Consider the following 21669-nt stretch of genomic DNA (forward strand, 5'->3'; position numbering starts at 1 on the left):
AACACACCTCCAAATTGAACTATTTACAGCAGAGGCAGGCAGCTGGTATTCTATCATAGGTAATGGAGTGGCCAGCGCAGTCACCAGATCTGAACCCCATTGAGCTGTTGTGGGAGCAGCTGGACCGTATGGTACGCCAGAAGTGCCCATCCAACCAATCCAACTTGTGGGAGCTGCTTCTAGAAGCGTGGGGGGCAATTTTTCCAGCTTACCTCAACAGATTAACAGCTAGAATGCCAAAGGTGTGCAATGCTGGAATTGCTGCAAAAGGAGGATTCTTTGACGAAAGCAAAGTGTGATGTAAAAACAATGTTATTTCAAATGCAAATCATTATTTCTAACCTTGTCAATGTCTTGACTCTATTTTCTATTCATTTCACAACGTATGGTGGTGAATAAGTGTGACTTTTCATGGAAAACACAAAATTGTTTGGGTGACCCCAAACTTTTGAACGGTAGTGTACATACAAACCGCAAACTTCGTTTTTAATCTCTAGCACTGTATAGCGGAAGGAGACGCTGCTGTACTGCGCCTGTGCGGTGTAGTAAAGATGTTGGTGTGGTTGACATGCAATGACGGCCCCCGGGTGACGTCAGCATGCTGCGCTTTCCAACACGCCCAGAGGGGCGTGATTACAGCGTCGGAACCTGCCCAGGACTGTGACTAGCTGACCCAGCCATACGCCCGGATGACTACTTAGCTGGTAATTTAAACACAGTGCTGAACCTGGGAACCAGGCTACAAGGGTATGTTTGAAAAACGTGCGAAGTGATGTACCAGCACCTTTCCTTAGCTCTATGGCCGTTTTTAGCGTGATTGGTTCCCTTTAACTAGTGCCTAAACGCACTGTGTGACCCAGTCCTGAAACCAAGACGCCCACTGTGGTATCTAATACAACGTATTCATATAAAGCCGGACAGACAACTCTCAGTTGTACATGAAGAAACTGGCACCACGCGTGGAAACTGAGCGGCATTTTGAAAATGGACTGCAACACTGGGAAATCTGCACCTGTACCAAGTGGAAAAAAATTTCTGATGAGATGGTTCATTCACTTTAAAGGGAAGCAATCACAAAAAAATGCCTATAACGCTAAGGGAATGTGCTGATACATCACCCAGCACACTTCCCAAGCATATGCATAAAACCTGCATCCTTGCCTGGTATAATCCGCAAACGTACTTTTTTAAAGTTCCTTGCTCCGTGTTAAAGGGGTATTCTGGCGATTTTTTTTTTTTTTCTTTCAAATCAACTGGGGTCAGAAAGTTATACAGATTTGTAATTTACTTTAATTTAAAAATCTTCAGTCTTCCAGTACTTATTAGCTGCTGTATGTCCAGCAGGAAGTGGTGTATTCTTTCCAGTCTAACACAACTCTCTCTGCTGCCACCTCTGTCGATGTCAGGAACTGTCCAGAACAGAAAAGATTTTCTAGGGGGATTTGTTCTGCTTTGGACAGTTCCTGACATGGACAGAGGTGGCAGCAGAGAGCGTTGTGTCAGACTGGAAAGAATATGCCAAGTGAGTGGGTGAACATAACAACATGCACTTACCTCCCTGGCCGCAGCGCTGGGGTCCGCTGTCCTCTGCTCCTGTTCCTGCTCCCCTGGCTGCTTCTGAATCTAAGTTAGGACCTGGGACGTGAAGTGTCAGGCCGACTCAGCCGGTCAGCGGCAGAGGCAAGACGCTATGGACTTCTCCTTCTTATGTTAAATGGTAACATCCAACAAATCATACTATGTATAGTCACTCTGGGTGTGTATTTCAATAAACCAGGATCGACACCGAAACATCCCCGAAACTTTTCGTGACTCACACTCCACACGACTTGGACTCAAGTGATGTGAGAGGTCTTTGTGGGACATATACAGTTTAATTAGGCTTTACTTTTGTTAGTAAAATAAAGGCCTTTATTTCATACTCAAAATTACTGTCAATGATTTCCATTTTGGTTTATGGAAACAAAGACCGTTGATCACACAATTCATAGAATAATGGCTCTTGTTTGCAAATTTATGTTCAGGACATTTATTGGCGCTCGTTATTGTAAGTTGTTTACATACAGATCTTTATTGGCCGCCATCTCACTGTCTTTTCAACAATATTCAATGGACCTAAAAATAGCCGCATCCAAAAGGGGGTTGAATGTGGCTTAATTCGCCCTAAACTTAAATACTGTACCAATGTCTGTTATTGCAATGACGGCCACCAAAGTATGTTAAATAACGGCCGTTATAACAGTTGTTGTTTTGAGTATGAAATAGCAGCTGTGGAAAATCGTTGTGTGAACATTGCCTAAGAACGCTAACATGGCATGAAGACTGAACTGTTAACACGTGTCCACACTTGTGGGTGTACTATTCAGTATGTAGTTTTGAAAAGTTTTTCATGGTTTATACAACTTTGAATACAGTGGAACATTGTGCAAAAGAAATCTGGTGTCATGTTAAATTGTACCTGTCACCAAGTACGCTAGACCTGATTAGCGTGCCATCCATTTTCTGCTAAAAATCCGGGTATCTATGGAGACGACAACGCTAGGTCGCTAGTGCGCACATATGCGATTGGATCAGAACGTGGGTCGCACACAGTACTGTCTCTGTGTGGTCTTCTCCACGGATACCCTAACTTCCTTCAGCATGGCACACACCGATCAAGTCCAGTGCACTTTATGAGATGTACACCTCAGAAAACAAGAGAGCAATCCCTATGCCTGGAGAAAAAAGGTTAAGGCTATGTTCACACAATGTATAAAGAAATGCAAATAACGGCCATTAATATTGAACTTGAACAATAATAACGGCCGTTGTTTTGCAAGGTGTGCAAGGCAGGTATTTGCACTTATTTTTACATTGTGTAAACATAGCCTTAGGCTGGGTTCACACTACGTTTTTTAATCCGTTTTTTTCGTCCATTTTTGCAAAATAACGGATGGAAAATGGATGCTTTACTCTCCAGAGGCATCAGGCCTTCTTTACAATGAAAACAGTCAGAAAACAGACAGAAAACTTCAAGCGGATTCTGCCGTGTCTGCTTGAAGTTCCGCCTGTCCCATGGGCTCCATTATATTCGCAGGCAGATGCCGCCATCCGCCCAAAGAATTGACATGTGAATTCTTTGGGCGGACAGCGGAATTTGCCTGAGCATAGAATGGAGCCTATGGGACAGGCGGAACTTCAAGTGGGTTCACACTACGTAATCCACACGGAGAAGTTTTGACGGATTCTGTCGCTTGTACCTTCTCAATTCTTTCGACAGATGGCAGAATTCGTCCGTTGTCGCGAGCTGGTATGTGTGACGAAATCCGCCAGAACCTCTCAGCGCAGATTCCGTAGTGTGAACCCACCCTACTACAGCAAAAACAGTGGAGCTCTTCAGAACAGACTGTGTTAACACAACACCTTTTAATGGCTGCTATTTTAGGGTGGGTTTACACTACGGAATCCGCGGATAAGTTCCGTCAGATTCCGTTTGCCATTATGTAGCTGGTTAGGTGTACGTTTATCAATTCTCGACATTTCTAGGTAATTAGCAGATGCTGGATGTCCTGCAGGAGGCTATTTCTAGTAATCTCTGACACATTGCTCTCTGTTGAAATTTGTGTGGCCTGATCATAAAGATTAATTTAGTCAACTAATATTGGCCATCCCAACTCTCTCCTGCTCTGGCCACTTCCTGCCTTGGCCACAGATGTCAGCAGAGAGCAGTGTCAGACTTAAACACATAATAGCTAAATTCACAACATCTTATTATGCAAACAAAGTAGCAAATGTATTCTTAATAGTATTTTTCGGGTTCCTTACTGGCACTCAGTAAATACTACTTTGGTTTTAATAGTTCACCACAGAAAACAACATTCCAAAAATACCACAATTACGCAAACAACCATTTATCTCAAAATGGATTTATTAAATGTAAAACAAAAATAAACATCACATGATAGTGGTTCTGGGGGGGAATGGGGCAGAGGGTGTGTGACCACTACTTTTTAAGATCTTGATAGGAGGTGGAATAGTGTGCAGAGGCAGTAGTCTTGGCATTATGTCAAGGCCACAGCCAGCCTGACTGTAGGCTGCCAACACAACCATAAAAGGGACATCCCCATCCCCCCAAGCTCTTTCTGCCATCCGTAGCCAATGGGATGCCAGACCTTGTAAAGAGTCTGGGGTTGATGTGGGCCGGGTGTGCAGAAGTTTGATGAAAAGATGAATCCTAGTAATCCTACGTTGGCACAAGGGCCCTACAGTGTAGCAGACAAGGGGTGTTGTTGGTGGAGTGAGGAGAGGGCCACCCACAAATGTTGGACGGTCAAGCCAGATGTTGGACCTCCTCGCCAGGCTCCACAGGGCCCTCTTGCCATCTTGGTGGTGGAGTCATGGGCAGTGCCTCTGGCAGATGAGGTTCTTCATTCTCTTCATCCGATGAGGCCTCTGCTGGTTGTTGAACTAGTTCTGCTCTGATGAGAAAAGAACACTGGTCACAATCTGTGATTACAAATAGGTTTTCAACATTGTTGGAAGTTGCAATAACCAATATGCATCCAATGCAGTATGTTAGTCAGGCTGGTTGGGGAATATTTTCTGCAATATGTCCAATGTGTCAGCTTTGAACTTTGCTCTCAAGCTACAGTATTGGATCTACATTCACACACTGGTCCCCAAAAATGCTGGTCTTCACAAACCGACCGTAGTGGAACATTGTTAGGTCCTATGGACAGATTTGGTCCAATTTTTCACCATTATTACTCCAGTCCATGCTTTTGGCAAAATGCTACTTACAGTTATGTCTTCTATCATGGACTGATCAAAATCATTTCCAAAGCCGGTTATGCCACGCTGCATTTGTTAATTATCTTGTGTCCAGCAGGGGGCGCATGATCTTAGCAAAGTATATATTAGTAAAGTTACATATAGTGCTCCCCCTGCAGGACGCTCAATGTATATAATCTCTGTAAATATAACACATGTCTATGTCTGCACACATAAGACACTGACCTACTACTCTCATCATCTGATCCTAGCATGGACACATTCAATTAAGACACACACTTACTGGCGCCGTCTACTGGAATTCAGCAGCATTGGGGCAAAACGCAAAGAGCCGAGTTCTTCTTGTGAGGCCCCACGCCTCATCAGCTGCCGTCGCTCCCTGATGAATCTGTCCCTCACACTGGACCACCTGGTCTCCACATGTTTGGCTGAAAGCAAAAAACGTACAGACATTAGTAATATATGAGCGTCAGGTGACCATAACAGTAGAGTTTCTTGTTTGACATAGTGGGTAAATAACTTACCAATGATCAACTTCTGTAATCTACTATGCTTGTCCCAACCTGGGTACACAATCCGGGCAACCTCCCTCCATGCGGCACTGCGCCTTAGCCGGCTTGTGTACCCAGGCGCAGGGCCGTCCCATAGCAGTGGCCGGGCATGGACCTTAATAACAAAAAAGATAACAGTAAGCTCTTGTAAACAATGCTCGATTAAGGTAATAGCTATTCGAGGAATTTTCCTTGCTACACGCCATGTTGCTGACAAAATAGTACGTCACTTATGTGGGTGGGTTCTCGAGCTTCCCGTGCAGCTAACTCCCTCCCTCCCTCCCTCCTCCCTCCATGATGTGTGCTGACGGCCCATATCATATACACAGTACACTACTACTCCCATCATGTGTTGATAGTATAAGGCTAAAATAGATCTGCTTAGTACTAGGGAATGCCACCCCACAATCCGGCGCGGGGGGCTGGTATCGGATAGCGACACAGGGGGGACACGCCTCCTCTCTGTAGGATCGGCACGTCAGCACTGGGCGTAGCGGGGGGGGGGGGACAATTGTGTGTCCTGTGCTAGGCCAATGGCTATGTGAGACGATGTTACGCTGGTCAGCTTTGCCATTTTTCCGCCCTTGTCACGTCGGAAGCAGCTGCACTACAAGTGCCATAATGGCCGTCCGCGGTGCTTAGAACGTGGCTGCTGCGTATTGTGTGTGCTTCCGACGTTACAACGGCTGAGAAAGTAGAAAGCAGAGCAGCGCTAAAAGCATAAGTAGCCATTAGCCTAGCACTGAACACAATTAGCAGAGATCAGAAAACACTCAGGTTAAACCCCCCCCCCCCCCGCTACGCACAGTGATGAGGTGCATGTACTACAGAGAGGAGGCGTGTCCACGCTGTGTCGCTAGCCTATACCATCACCCCGCGCCGGATGGTGTGCTTGATTTGCCTGCTATTAAAGCGAACTCGTTATGATGACACTATCAGCACATGATGGCAGGATTAGTACTGTGTATCTGCTATGTGCCGCCAGCAACCATGATGGAGGGAGGGGGGAGAGAGTTAGGTGCATAGCCATCTCGCTAACACAACACATAAGTCACACCCTCGTTTCCCAGCAACATGTGCTCTTACAAGGACAATTCCTCGACTAGGCATTACTTTGCGCAGAAAACATTATGTGCATGACATAGTGAAAAATTGCTAATACATTGCCTTATTTTTAAGACAGACACATAGCCAAAGACAAATCCATTAATTCAAGCGCCCCCTGATGGCAAACCCATAGGAATTACACACAATCGTAGTTACATTAACTACTATGAGCGATGTCTCGTGGCACAAATTCACACTGGACAATCGGTCTGATTAAAAATCAATAAAATACAATATTGTCGTCAGAAACTGAGATAAGTAATAAATGTTTTTTTTTTTTATTGAATATAAAACAGCCTGTAATAACATATCTTCTATTTAGACATTAAATCAACCGGGATCAAATCGAATGATTGTAGCTAACATGCATGTAAATGTTAGTGACACAACAACTCTAAGAAAGACATCAAGTGAGAGGCACACACATCGCTTGTCATCCTCCAAAGGAGAAAATAAATATGTGTAGATCGAAGAGCTTACCTATCTACAACGGGCATTAGCCATTTTATGGGCTAACACTGTCAAATAATACTGTTACTTCCAGAAAATAATTGCAATTACAAATGCTTTGGTATTAATCTCTTCATTTAATAATTTGTCTTCAATGGAAAACCACAAAAAAAAATTGTCAAAAAGCCAAATTGGATATAATTCCACACCAAACATAAAAAAGGGGGTGGACAAAAGTCTTTGCACCCTTAGAAAAATCATGTGATGCATCTCAAATTTGTGTAATTAACAGCACCTGTTACTTACCTGTTGCACATAACAGGTGGTGGCAATAATTAAATCACACTTGCAGCCAGTTAATATGGATTAAAGTTGATTCAACCTCTGTTGTTATGTGTACCATATTGAGCATGGAGATAAGGAAGAAGACCAAAGAACTGTCTGAGGACTTGAGGGCAAAATTGTGAGGAAGCATGAGCAATCTCAAGGCTACAAATCCATCTCCAAAGACCTTAATGTTCCTGTGTCTACCGTGCGCAGTGTCATCAAGAAGTGTAAAGCCCATGGTACTGTGGCTAACCTCCCTAGATGTGGACGGAAAAGAAACATTGACGAGAGATTTCAACGAAAGATTGTGCAGATGGTGGCTAAAAAACCTCGACTAACATCCAAACAAGTTCTAGCTGCCCTGCAGTCCGAGGGTGCAACAGTGTCACCCCGTACTATCCGTCGCCGTCTTAATGAAAAGGGACTCTATGGTAGGATACCCAGGAAGACCCCACTTCTGACCCAGAGACATAAAAAAGCCAGTCTGGAGTTTGCCAAAACTTACCTGAGAAAGCCAAAAACTTTTTGGAAGAATGTTCTCTGTTCAGATGAGACAAAAGAAGAGCTTTTTTTGGGAAAAGACATCAACATAGAGTTTACAGAAAAAAAGAGGCCTTCAAAGAAAAGCACACGGGGGCTGCTTTTAACTATTTTCATGTCTGTAGTGGGTCTGTATCTTGCCATTGCGGTGAGCTGTTGCATTTTTCTGTGTTTTTTTGCCTACATTCAAACATGACAGAGGTTCCCTGATGTTTTGGGGTTGCTTTGCTGCCTCTGGCACTGGACTGCTTGACCGTGTGCATGGCATTATGAAGTCTGAAGACTACCAACACATTTTGCAGCATAATGTAGGGCTCAGTGTGAGAAAGGGTCTCCCTTAGAGGTCATGGGTCTTCCAGCAGGACAATGACCAAAAACACACTTCAAAAAGCACTAGAAAATGGAGAAAGCAATGGAGACTTTTAAAGTGGCCAGCAATGAGTCCAGACCTGAATCCCATAGAACACCTGTGGAGAGATCTCACAATGGCCGTTTGGAGAAGGAACCCTTCACATCTCAGGGACCTGGAGCAATTTGCCAAAGAAGAATGGTCTAAAATTCCAGCAGAGCATTGTAAGAAACTCATTGATCGTTACTGGAAGTGGTTGTTTGCAGTTATTTTGTCTAAAGGTTGTGCTACAAAGTATTAGGCTGAGGGTGCCAATACTTTTTTTCCAGCCCATTTTTGGAGTTTTGTGTAAAATGATGAATGATTTGACCTTTTTTAATTCTTTGTTTTTTTTTTTTATTGCAAGCAAAATAAATGAAGATATTATTACCAAAGTATTTGTGATTACAATAATTTTCTGGAAGAAATTGAGTATTATCTGACAGAATTACAGATGTGCCAATACTTTTGGCCAGCACTGTAAGGGATACCCTCTTTTACACTGCTTCCACTACTAAACCACATATATGTATATTTAAAAAAAGAACAAAAACACACACACACACACACACACACACACACACACCACCTTCCGAGGTTTAAAAAAAAATTGAAATGAAAACCCCCAAGGCCCTTGCTAACCCATTTATGAGAAGCCAACCTAAAAATCTTCCTTAACATAGTCTGGCCTTTTTCAACTGTAAAAACCTAAAGAAAAAAAGAGTTAGACTGAAGTTCTGCAACTGTTGCCAAACCTCTACTCCCATCCATGGCAACTGCTGCACAGGTTCAGTCAAAAAATTTTTTTACAGTCAAAGGGTGGGTTCACACTGAGGAATTCTCGCGGATAAATTACACGGAATTCCGTCGCCTGTATATGCGCACCTTTCCGCCAGTTCCATAGACACCATTCTATGGGTCGGCTGATTCCGCATTCCGCCAAAAGGATTGACGTGCCAATTCTTTCAGCGGAATGCTGAATCAGCCGGCCAATAGAATGGTGTCTATAAAGCCAGCGGAAAGGCGTGCGTACAGGTGACGGAATACCGTGGAATTCCTCAGTGTGAACCCACCCAAAAAGAAAAAAGGGCTACGTCCCAGATTTATCTTCCTTAAGGGTACGTTCACACTACAGAATGTAAGGAAATTTCAAGCAGAGGCAGCGCGGCAGACTCTGCTTTAACCCCTTGCCGCAAAATGACGTTCCTGGAACGTCATGTAAAGCAGGTAGTTCCCGCAACATGACGTTCCAGGAACGTCATGGCTTCCCTGCCTCCCCCCCGCTGTCCCTATGTAAGATGGGGCAGCAGGAGGAGGCTGTGTCACACAGCATCCCCCTGCTGCCTCTGCCCAGAGGGGAGCCGCGCTCCCCCCAGGCAGTTAACCCCATAAACGCCGTGGTCAATGCGACTGCAGCGTCTATGGGGAGATTTGTCATATGCCGGCGATCGGGTTGCCCGTAACCACCCCACATTACCTGTAATCTCATTTTTTTTATTGTATTTTAGTAACTGCGCTATTCTAATAACTATTACTAGCTGCGGTTTTGCTCCAGCAAATTGGCGCTGCCTTCCTTCTGAGCCTGGCTGTGTGCCCATGCAGTGGTTTATGCCCATATATGGGGTACCGTTCTACTCAGGAGAACCTGCATTACAGATTGTGGGGTGAATGTTCTCTCCTGTTCCTCGTGAAATTTAGAAATTTTTAACTAAGCAAACATATTATTGGAAAAATTCGAGTTTTTCATTTTTACTCTCTACTTTTGAATACTTTCCTCTAATACCTGTGAGGTCAAAATGCTAACCACACCCCAAAATGAATTCTTTGAGGGGTGTACTTTCCAAAATGGAGTGACTTATGGGGAGATTTTACTCCGCTGGCACTACAGGGGCTCTGCAAACGCACCTGGCGCTCAGAAACTTCTTCAGCAAAATCTGCACTGAAAATGCTAATTGGCGCTCCTTCCCTTCTGAGCCCGGCTGTGTGCCCATACAGAGGTTTATGCTCACGTATGGGGTACCGTTCTACTCAGGAGAACCTGCGTTACAGATTTTGGGGTACTTTTTTTCTCCTGTTCCTTGTGAAATTGAGAAATTTCAAACTAAACTAACATATTATTGGAAAAATTCAGGTTTTTCATTCTAACTGTCTAATTCTGAATACTTTCCTCTAATACCTGTGGGGTCAAAATGGTCACCACACACCAAGATGTAGTCTTTGAGGGGTGTACTTTCGAAAATGGGGTGACTTATGGGGGGTTTCTCTCTGCTGACACTACAGGGGCACTGCAAACACACCTGGTGCTCGGAAACTTCTTCAGCAAAATCTGCATTAAAAAAGCTAATTGGCGCTCCTTCCCTTCTGTGAGCCCCGCTGTGTGCCCATACAGTAGTTTACGCCCACATATGGGGTACTGTTGTACTCAAGAGAACCTGCGTTACAAATTTTGGGGTGCTTTTTTCTCATGTTCCTTTTGAAAATTAGAAACTTTAATCTAAACGTATATATTATTGGAAAATTTAAATTTTCCATTTTTTTACGGCCTAATGGTGAACACTTTCCTCCAGCCCCTGTAGGGTTAAAATGCTCATTATACCCCTAGATTAATTCTTTAAGGTGTCTAGTTTCCAAAATGGGGTCACTTATGGGGGTTTCCAGTATACAAACCTCCTGAATCCATTTAAAAAAAGAACTGGTCCCAAAAAAAAATCCATTTTGGAAATTTCATGAAAATTTGATATATTGCTGATAAATTTCTAAGCCCCGTAACACCTTAAAAAAGTAAAATATGTTTACCAAATTATGCCAGAATAAAGAAGACATATTGATAATGTGATTTAGTAACTAATTTATGTGCTATGACTTCCTTTTTTAAGAAGCAGAGAATTTCAAAGTTCATAAAATGCTAATTTTTCAAAATTTTCATGATATTTTGATGTTTTTCACAAAAAAAAACACAAAGTAGTGACTAAATTTTGCCACTAACATAAAGTGCCATATGTAACGAAAAAACAATCTCAGAATCGCTAGCATACGTTAAAGCATCACTGAGCTATAAGCGCATAAAGTGAGACAGGTCAGATTTTAAAAAATTAGCTTGGTCATTAAGGCCAAAACAGGCTTTAGAGGCAAGGGGTTAAGTTCTGCCTGTCTAATTGAATTTCTGAAGCTCAATCGGCCCAAAGACTTGACATGTCCGCTGTGGCTTGAAATTTCCTCTCGTATTCCATAGTGTGAACATACCACAACTTGGTTTTGTAATACATTGGGTGTTTTTTGTTTTTTTTTTAACTACATATACATGGCTTGATAGTGGAAGCCATCGATTAGATGGTGGCCATTACGAAGTCAGGGGTTAGCTTTAAAAAGGCTAACTTACCTCCCCCCATCCCCCCCCCCCCCCAAATTTATTACCCTACTACCCACTGTCACAGGGGTACTGGGAAGAGCCAAGAACCCACATAGTGAAAAAACGGCCGGTCTCATACCTGGTGTGAACATAGCCTAAGGCTGGGTTCAGACACACAGTATATTTCAGGCAGTATTTGGTCCTCATAGCAATCAAAACCAGGAGTGGATTGAAAGCACAGAAAGGCTCTGTTCACATTATGTTGTAATTGAGTGGATGGCCGCCATTTTTTGGCAAATATTTGCTGTTATATTGAAATAATGGCAGTTTACCATTATATGGCGGCCATCCACTCAATTTCTACATTATGTGAACATAGCCTGTGTTTTTAATCCACTCCTGGTTTTGGTTGCTATGAGGACCTGACATGAGGACCAAATACTGCCTTAAATATACTATGTGTGTGAACTCAGCCTAAAACTGGTGGAATTCCATGGCAGAGAAGCCCACCAGCCTCAGTGTCATACAGGCAGTCTACGGAAGGGCTCAGAGAGAGGAGGCGAGCGAGCTTCCCATACACTGCCCATATGACGAGCAGGCTGGCAGGATTTCTGCCAATTTTACTCTGTGTGAACTGGCCTTTAAACATCATTGTCTGGCTAGGACCCCTTTTTGAGGGAAGACCTAGGGAGTAGGTGAAAATACTCACACCTCCATGGCGCCAGTCTGCATTTCACTGCTCGAGTCCCCAGTGTGTGGCAGCTTCTGTAGCAGTGGCCTTTCAATATGCATCAAACCTTTTCTGCCAAAATGGAGAAAAACCTATGATTGTTGTTTACACAGAAAGATTTTTCTGACAGATTTTGGAAGCCAAAGCCAGGAGTGGATTTGAAAAGAGAATAGACCCCAGTCTTTCCTTTATGACCTGATCCCTGTTTATAGTCTGTTCCTGGTTTTGGCTTCAAAGATCTGTCAAATAAATCTGTCTGTGTAAACGCACCATTAGGCTAGGTTCAGACTATGTAACTGTGTGGCTGTATTTGTGCGGCGGTATTTTTGGTGGTTCATGTGTATGCTTGGAAGTATAGGATATGCGGCTGTAAAGTGCACACTCCGTATGAGTCTACGGCCTGATTGTATCCGGGTCCGTAAAAAATGAACCAGACCATTATTTCCGGCCCGAAATAGTCCAACTCCGGCCGTAGGAAGTAACATTTGTCCCAGACGGAACTCTGATTACAGCCGGATAAAACAGGATTCTGATTAGAATAATTGATGAATGCGTAACGCCCCTTAAGTTTAAAAGGGCCAAGTTAATGGGCTTCAATAGCTCACCTCCTTAGATGTCCCGACCTAGAGCTATGGCACGGCGAGTAGCGGAGCGTGGTGGTGCCCGTCGTGGGCAACGTGGTTCCTGGCAGAGGGACATTGATATTCCCCGGCTGATCGCAGAGGTAAATGTTATAGAATAATTATTTGTATTATTATTTTTTATATTATTATTTTTTTCAATCTCTCTCTCTCTCTCTCTCTCTCTCTCTCTCTCATCTAATCCACATATTAATATGATTACTATGTGTCTTGTGGAATATCTGCAGATTTGTTATGCGAGACGGGCGTGTGAATTTGCCCTTACAAATAATTACAAACATGATTTGTAACTTCTAAAACAATCAGCATATTGTAGCGTGATGTTTTTCCTTATATACTATAGTATTTGCTTAGAGAAACAATTATTTATTTATTAAATATTTCGAATCTAAAAATTTTCGAGGCGTTGTTACAGTAGCGTTGTTCTTGTTATTCTTGTCTCGTTGTTTGTAAATGTCATATATTCGTGTATTTAATGTAAAAAAAAATTTTTTTTTTTACTTGCGTTTTCGATGCGTTTTTCAGGTTATGTTGTCAATGTATATATTTTTCTGCGTTTGTCATATTGTGTTATAAAGCTAGGGTTTTGTAAGCATTTTTCATGTTGTCTTATAAATGTATTTGGTTTTATACGTATTTCATGTTGTCTAAAAACTGATGCGTTTTTGATGTAGCTTTATTTTCAACGTTGTGGAATGTTATTGTCTGTCCCTCATTGAATCTTTCACAGAATACAATACATAACCTTCTATGTCTTTTCTGGGCCAGAGATTTAGTAACAAATTTGACAATGAATGTTTTATTTATCAATCTGGACCATACTTCGGACAAAATTGCAATGTGTGTCACCATAGCCGTTGGGCCATGTTTTTGGCACACACTACTGTTGGCAACACACCACACACCACAGAACAACAACCACAGTAGTGTCATTGTTAGCTTGACTGGTTTGCACATGTGTTGATGGTTTTTCAAAGGAATGTTGATTTCCTTAGTCATCAGGTGTCAATGAAAAGCTCGAATTGAGTTGGTCTTGTGGACTCCAAATTAGTGCCAGTTAAGACAACAATCCTTTACTAAATGAAATAATTGCTGACAAATGTTAGGATCTAGTTCCAGCATTCCTTTGTGTTGTGCGTCTTGGCTCAGTGGTTATTAGGCTGTGTGCATTAGATTACACAGGTGGTCTGTTGGAATCCCAACACCACTCTATGTATTTTCCTTATGGAAAACATGTTTTGCGTGTTGTTATTTTTCAAATACATCTAGACACACAGAGAGGTGAATTTAGATGGAGATCTGTATTGATTTATGTGTTGATATATTTTTTTTTCAGGTATGGTCACGTCCCCATATGTGGGATTTGACTGTGCGTGGCTACCACGACCGCGTTCTGCGTCGACAGACGTGGGACAAAATAGCGGCTCTGGTAGTCCCACAGTGGGGAGAGGTGACGGACTCGGAGCAGATGCGGATGGGTATGTCTTATTGTCACATCATGTATGAATGAAAATCTTTCGAAGAATGCACGATATTCAGAATAAGCCTTCGAATTTTTGTGAATATATATTTTTTGTTTAACCTTGTCCTTTTTTGTTCTCTTTTGTCAGTCTGAGCGGTGGAGACCCGCTGGTCAAGTGTGAGGGACCAGTACCAACGGGCGGTGCGCATGGAGGAGAGGGGTGGGGAGCCGACCTCTATGCGCTATGCGCCCCTGCTGGAGTTTCTCCCTAGCCGGAGTCAACGGCTGTAAGGATCTTTGTCTTATTTGCTAATGTATATAGTATCATATAGTCTCCAATATCTCATTGATGATTGAAAAGCTTTGATGTCCCTTTCTCTACAAACTATGGCTTGGGATCTTGAGCTGAGCCTGCTCCATACTGTGTGGCAGCTGATATCATCAGCTGCCACTCACCATCACATTCTGCTTTATGTTTTGATTTTCTATGAATGACAATACTATATCAGAAATGTATATTTTTTAACAAAACATACACAATTTCCATTCTTTATAAGGCCCTAGTTGTGTAATGTTTTTTAGCCTTCATGATGGTGTATGTGACTGTACAGAGAGGGTTAATCTATCCAGATTAATCCCAATTGGCCCCTTTGCTCACACAGTCAACCAAATGCTTACACACCACTCTCACTCATGCTTCACCATCCTCTAATTAATTTAAAATATATGACTTTCTGTCATGGAGCTACACCAAAATATCCAATTATTGTGAATTTCTCAGATCACGGTCAGTCCCTCAGTTGTTCAACGTGTGCTGTAGGTGGCAGAGCCAGTAAGCATGGTGAATGAAATGCCATTTTCCATGCAGCGGATCATGGTAAAATCTTATGTCTCCTACTGTACAAAACAGTCAGAGAGCTGTTGGTCGGGCCACACTAGTCACTTCCTGAATACTCAATGCTGTGCCCTGCGGGGATCAATGACAGGTACAGAGCCCTGTTACTGGACACTTGTGTATCTACTGACATGACTAACTGACGCCCCTCTCCATGATGGCCGACATGAGAATACACTTGTTATTGTGGGGTCACAAGAATGCTTCCATGGCCACAACATGCCATGAAGATGAGAGCATTGTTGGCACAGTGAGAAAGGGACAAATATTCAAGCAATATGTGGCTTACTTTATCTTCTAACACACTAATCTGAAAGACTAGGAATAAACAGTTGTATGTCCTGGCCTAGGATGCTGATAGCCCTACATAATGTATTCCTGTTAACAAATAGCAAATGTAACCATACTGTATGTTCTAAAATTTATGAAAACACAAAAATTACTTATAAATGTGACTTTGTGAATGTGTCTACATTCTCTAACCTTTCTGTCTCTCCACAGAACCAGTGGAAATTTTTCGGAGCCAGCTGGAGGAGAGGATGCTGGTGGTGCTGCAGTTGAAGCACCCCAGCAGGAGGAGGAGAGTTGCACGCCACCGCCATCACAGGAGCCAGGCAGCCCAACTCTTTCTGAGGGCACGGAGCAGATGCCAGGACCTTCTGGCTCTACTTCCATGCCCGAAGAGGAGGAGGCTGCAGCACCGTCCACATCGGGTGCAGCTCCCAGTGGTGTGCCCCTGGAAGCTAGGCCACGTCAGCCACTGACGCGGTCCACCACCACCACCAGGCGGCGCCGGGACCTAGAAGATCCTCAGTCAGCATTGACTGAGGTTGATCATTCTGTCATCCAGTTTGTGAGGCGTTTTGATGGGGATGATGACCAGAATGACTTCTTCTGCCACTATCTGGGAACCCGTTTACAGGATGTCCCTAATATTGTGGCACGGAGTGCGAGGATCGTCATGGACTTCGTCATGACGTGCTACGAGCAGCTTGACCCGGAGACTCTCCCCGACCCTTCCTACGTGGGCCACCTCATACAGACTGTGTATGGTTTACACTTACAGAGGCCACGTATCCCGGAGGAGATAAACCTTTTTCCTCAGACCACTGTGCCCCCACCTGTCCCCCCAGCAGTTTCCCCAGAGCCACCTGGTGCCATGCTACCTCCATCTGAGGGTACTAGGGCCGTTCTTAGGCGCCAGCCACGGCGTGGACGGCGCTCTCGGGCTTCACGTCGCCTCCCCCGTTTATGATTTCTAGTATTTGATGTATGAGGCAATACATCATATTTTTTATTTTATCCTTAATTTACTTTATTTTTTTGAAGGCAAGTGGTCGGCTTCTTCAGGCCCAGAGAGGTAATTTTCTGTTAGGTTAGAGTAGGGTCCATGTCCCTGAGGACACCTTACCTTCTAATATCTCCAGGGCGCCTGTTTCTTGTGTGTAAGGGACCTTTTGCACTGAAACATTATCTGACAAAGCTTTTCCGCCAAGGCCTGGAATGGATTATAAAAACTGAGATCAGGTCATAAATGAAAGCCTGAGATGTCTCCTCTTTTCTAATCCATTCCTGGTTTTGGATTTAGATCTTTGACAGATAATCTGTCACCTAATCTTTGTGTGTAAAAGGGCCATAATTTTTGTGGAGTCTCTACAGTAATCCCTTGCAGCTGAGATTTGATTGAGAACATGATATATTTATTGTAACTAATTATCTATGTCACTTCGATTTTTTCAGCACATCATAACTACATTCATAATCAAGAAGAAAATCGCTTGTATCTTTTTGTCAGAAAAAACACTGATACATTGTCTATGACTTTGGAATCATTCACATTCTTCAACACACATCAGCGTTATTGTCTCTCTATTGGGTTGTGGAATGTAGCGCATTTCCTCAACGCACAACAAAAATCGACCAGACTCCATGTTGGCTATGCACTAAAGTGGCCATTGGCAATATGGACAGGCCTAAAGCCTTTACAATTATACATGAAGGATATGTTCACATGTGGTAAGAGACGTCACATTTGTTATTGGATTGTTATGCTGATGATTGTTTGGCTTGGCGCATAGTGCAGTTGATGGATGTGTGTTCACAATGTCACATTTTGATGCCAATAGTGTCAGGCTTTTCCAAGCATCTTCTGCCAAAACGCTAATCCGTGACCAAGGCTTTTTTTGTGGTGTGTATTGGAGGAATAGATGATAAATTGTCTGCTCCGAGACTGAACCATGAAATTGGGCTTTGTGAGACTGCAGCAGAATCCAATGATCTGTATGCAGTAAGCTGGACCTTCCTGCGCCCTTCCACCTCTGTCAAACTCTTTTATGTAGTTTACTGTTGTGAGGTCAGATTGCTTGACAAGTATGACAATGTTTAGGAATATTATTACATGGATATTTCTTTATAATGTCTCATGTTTTCACATGTCCTCTAAAAAAAAAAAAAAAAAAAAAAAAAATTAGCTGGTTCTGCAGTTTGTTTAGCTTTATCTTTAGCATTAATGCGACATCACTATTATCCGTGTCTCCAGATTTATAAGCTTTTTATTAGTGAATACAAAGCATTAATTTCATATGCTAATCCCAAATTTTGTGACCCTTGCAGTAACAAAGCAGAAAGCAAGCTTAGATTTCCAAGCAACATTGCTCTTTGCCGCAAAGGCCTTGGTATTTGCATATGTAAATCATTGTGCTCGCTCACATATGGTCATAGTGGCTGGGCTGATTCACAGGTTCGGTTGCTTCAATATAGAAAGGATCAGTGAAATAGTGGGGCCTAAGCCGCAACCAGCTATGACATGGTGCAAACAAAGGGGTCTAAGGAATGAACTTTGGAAGCAATTCCGCAAGGGCAGAAAAGGTGTTCTGGATATCCCTAACTTGCTGCGGGCAGCCTTTGTATGTGACTGTGTGCAGAGGACTCTGCAACAAAAGAATGGCTCTGTGGGCAGGTTCATGTCTAGCCTGTTCCTCCTCCCCCTCTGGAGGGGTCTGAGCTGGGACAAGTGGGACACTCCCTGGTTCTACGGGGAGGTCGTCAGGTTTGTGAGGGAACACCAACTGGAGGGACTCAAGCCTGACTTGTGGAAGCCAAAAACTGTCCACAAGCTCATCAGAGCACAGGACACTATGGAGCTCGTTCCAGAGCTCATTGCGGCCACCGCAGAGACTGTTTGGACTAATGTGGCTTCGGCGAAGTTGACCAACGGGCACAAGGACTTGTCTTGGATGGCCATTCAGGGGGGACTGCCTTTGAGGTCATTCATGCATGCCCGCAACCTGTGCAAGACGCGGTACTGCCCCCGGTGCCCCTTCGTGGAGGAAACATCTTTGCACCTCTTTTGGCAGTGTCCGTTTGCTCAGGGCCTGTTGGACGCCCTGGAACTTGAACTCAGTGATAGTGTGCCCAGGAACAGGCTAACGCACTGCGCGGTGCTGTACGGCCTGTTCCCTGGGAATTTCTGCAATGAGGCAACCCGGGAGGCCTGGCGTCTTATGAACTGTTTTAAGGACGCTATATGGCTTGCCAGGAACCGCCTCATTTTGAAGAAGGAGAGGATGTCCTTTCTGGACTGCCGCAGGCTGGTCCACAGCCTGCTCAGAGACTATTCCATCATGGACAGATCGGACCAGGAAGAAGAGGATTGATACCCCTCTCCTTCCCCCTCTCCCCTTGTGTTGTGTTGTCTTTCAATAAAGCTTCGGGCCTGTGATTTCCCCTCCCTACCCCCCTCTTTCCCACCCCCCTTACCCCATCACTTGTCTGTATTGCTTTATTGTTTGTTGTTATAGGATTGTTAAGGTATGCGGGAATGTTAGTGTAGCGGGTGGTATGATGTATAGCGTAGGGAGCCTGTGCTGTATGTTGTACCATGGTGCTGAGTATGTATTGTCTTATTTATTGAGCTGTGCTGCGTCATAGTTTATGTATGCTTGACAACGACTGATTGTAATAAAGATATTTTCAATAAAAAAAAAAATAACAACATGTTGTTCTGTGGTAATTTCATCCCTGCACACCGGTTTTCTACTTCTGGAGATAACACCTTTGTTGTATAGTAACTGACGACCACTGAGTGCCTGGCCTGAGGGCTGGGTATGAGGTATTGTTGATACAGGTCTGCTCTAGGGCTTGTCTGAGAGTGGACATGTGTCCTGGACCTTTGCAGGTGCCTTTTGGCCCGGAAGGGAATGGAATGCTGTGTGTTGGTAGCCCATTTCTTGTAGGAGTGGGCTAGTGCTTATCCGCATTGTAGTGCAGTTTGCTGTGTGCCACCCTACACTTTATATAGTTGCACTTGTGTGATGAGAGCAGGATCAGCACTTCGAATTTATAGCCTCATAGCCTAAACCCTTTGGCTTTTATAAGGTGCTACATTATAGAAATGCAGTTTATGAAACATTAGTCACGTTCTGCTTATCTTTTTTATGCTTTGTGTTTCCTTTCAAACATTGCAGAAAGTTCAGGGATGAATGTAAGAGGCCTTTGTGCCCAGGCTTCAGCTAGCCCGTTGTGTGACTGGATGGAGATAAAAAATGTATCATTTTGGGTTCCTATGGGTAGAAGCCAAGGTTAGTTAGGATTTTTCTGGATTTGCACATCTGCAGAGTGAAAAATGAGCTGAGTGAATTAGGTTGTTTTACAGTAAAGGCTGATAGATGGACCAGAGATGGTTATTGATAGGTCTCTAATAGACGTCATCAAGCTTATATTAGAAGTAAGTAGGTGATCACGTGTTGTGAGTCCGTTGTAGATAGGTAAGCTCTTCGATCTACACATATTTATTTTCTCCTTTGGAGGATGACAAGCGATGTGTGTGCCTCTCACTTGATGTCTTTCTTAGAGTTGTTGTGTCACTAACATTTACATGCATGTTAGCTACAATCATTCGATTTGATCCCGGTTGATTTAATGTCTAAATAGAAGATATGTTATTACAGGCTGTTTTATATTTAATAAAAAAAAAACATTTATTACTTATCTCAGTTTCTGACGACAATATTGTATTTTATTGATTTTTAATCAGACCGATTGTCCAGTGTGAATTTGTGCCATCACACGAGACATCGCTCATAGTAGTTAATGTAACTACGATTGTGTGTAATTCCTATGGGTTTGCCATCAGGGGGCGCTTGAATTAATGGATTTGTCTTTGGCTATGTGTCTGTCTTAAAAATAAGGCAATGTATTAGCAATTTTTCACTATGTCATGCACATAATGTTTTCTGCGCAAAGTAATGCCTAGTCGAGGAATTGTCCTTGTAAGAGCACATGTTGCTGGGAAACGAGGGCGTGACTTATGTGTTGTGTTAGCGAGATGGCCATGCACCTAACTCTCTCCCCCCTCCCTCCATCATGGTTGCTGGCGGCACATAGCAGATACACAGTACTAATCCTGCCATCATGTGCTGATAGTGTCATCATAACGAGTTCGCTTTAATAGCAGGCAAATCAAGCACACCATCCGGCGCGGGGTGATGGTATAGGCTAGCGACACAGCGTGGACACGCCTCCTCTCTGTAGTACATGCACCTCATCACTGTGCGTAGCGGGGGGGGGGGGGTTTAACCTGAGTGTTTTCTGATCTCTGCTAATTGTGTTCAGTGCTAGGCTAATGGCTACTTATGCTTTTAGCGCTGCTCTGCTTTCTACTTTCTCAGCCGTTGTAACGTCGGAAGCACACACAATACGCAGCAGCCACGTTCTAAGCACCACGGACGGCCATTATGGCACTTGTAGTGCAGCTGCTTCCGACGTGACAAGGGCGGAAAAATGGCAAAGCTGACCAGCGTAACATCGTCTCACATAGCCATTGGCCTAGCACAGGACACACAATTGTCCCCCCCCCCCCCCGCTACGCCCAGTGCTGACGTGCCGATCCTACAGAGAGGAGGCGTGTCCCCCCTGTGTCGCTATCCGATACCAGCCCCCCGCGCCGGATTGTGGGGTGGCATTCCCTAGTACTAAGCAGATCTATTTTAGCCTTATACTATCAACACATGATGGGAGTAGTAGTGTACTGTGTATATGATATGGGCCGTCAGCACACATCATGGAGGGAGGAGGGAGGGAGGGAGTTAGCTGCACGGGAAGCTCGAGAACCCACCCACATAAGTGACGTACTATTTTGTCAGCAACATGGCGTGTAGCAAGGAAAATTCCTCGAATAGCTATTACCTTAATCGAGCATTGTTTACAAGAGCTTACTGTTATCTTTTTTGTTATTAAGGTCCATGCCCGGCCACTGCTATGGGACGGCCCTGCGCCTGGGTACACAAGCCGGCTAAGGCGCAGTGCCGCATGGAGGGAGGTTGCCCGGATTGTGTACCCAGGTTGGGACAAGCATAGTAGATTACAGAAGTTGATCATTGGTAAGTTATTTACCCACTATGTCAAACAAGAAACTCTACTGTTATGGTCACCTGACGCTCATATATTACTAATGTCTGT

Source organism: Dendropsophus ebraccatus, chromosome 3 (assembly GCF_027789765.1).
Source record: "Dendropsophus ebraccatus isolate aDenEbr1 chromosome 3, aDenEbr1.pat, whole genome shotgun sequence".
NCBI classification, from domain to species: Eukaryota; Metazoa; Chordata; class Amphibia; order Anura; family Hylidae; genus Dendropsophus; species Dendropsophus ebraccatus.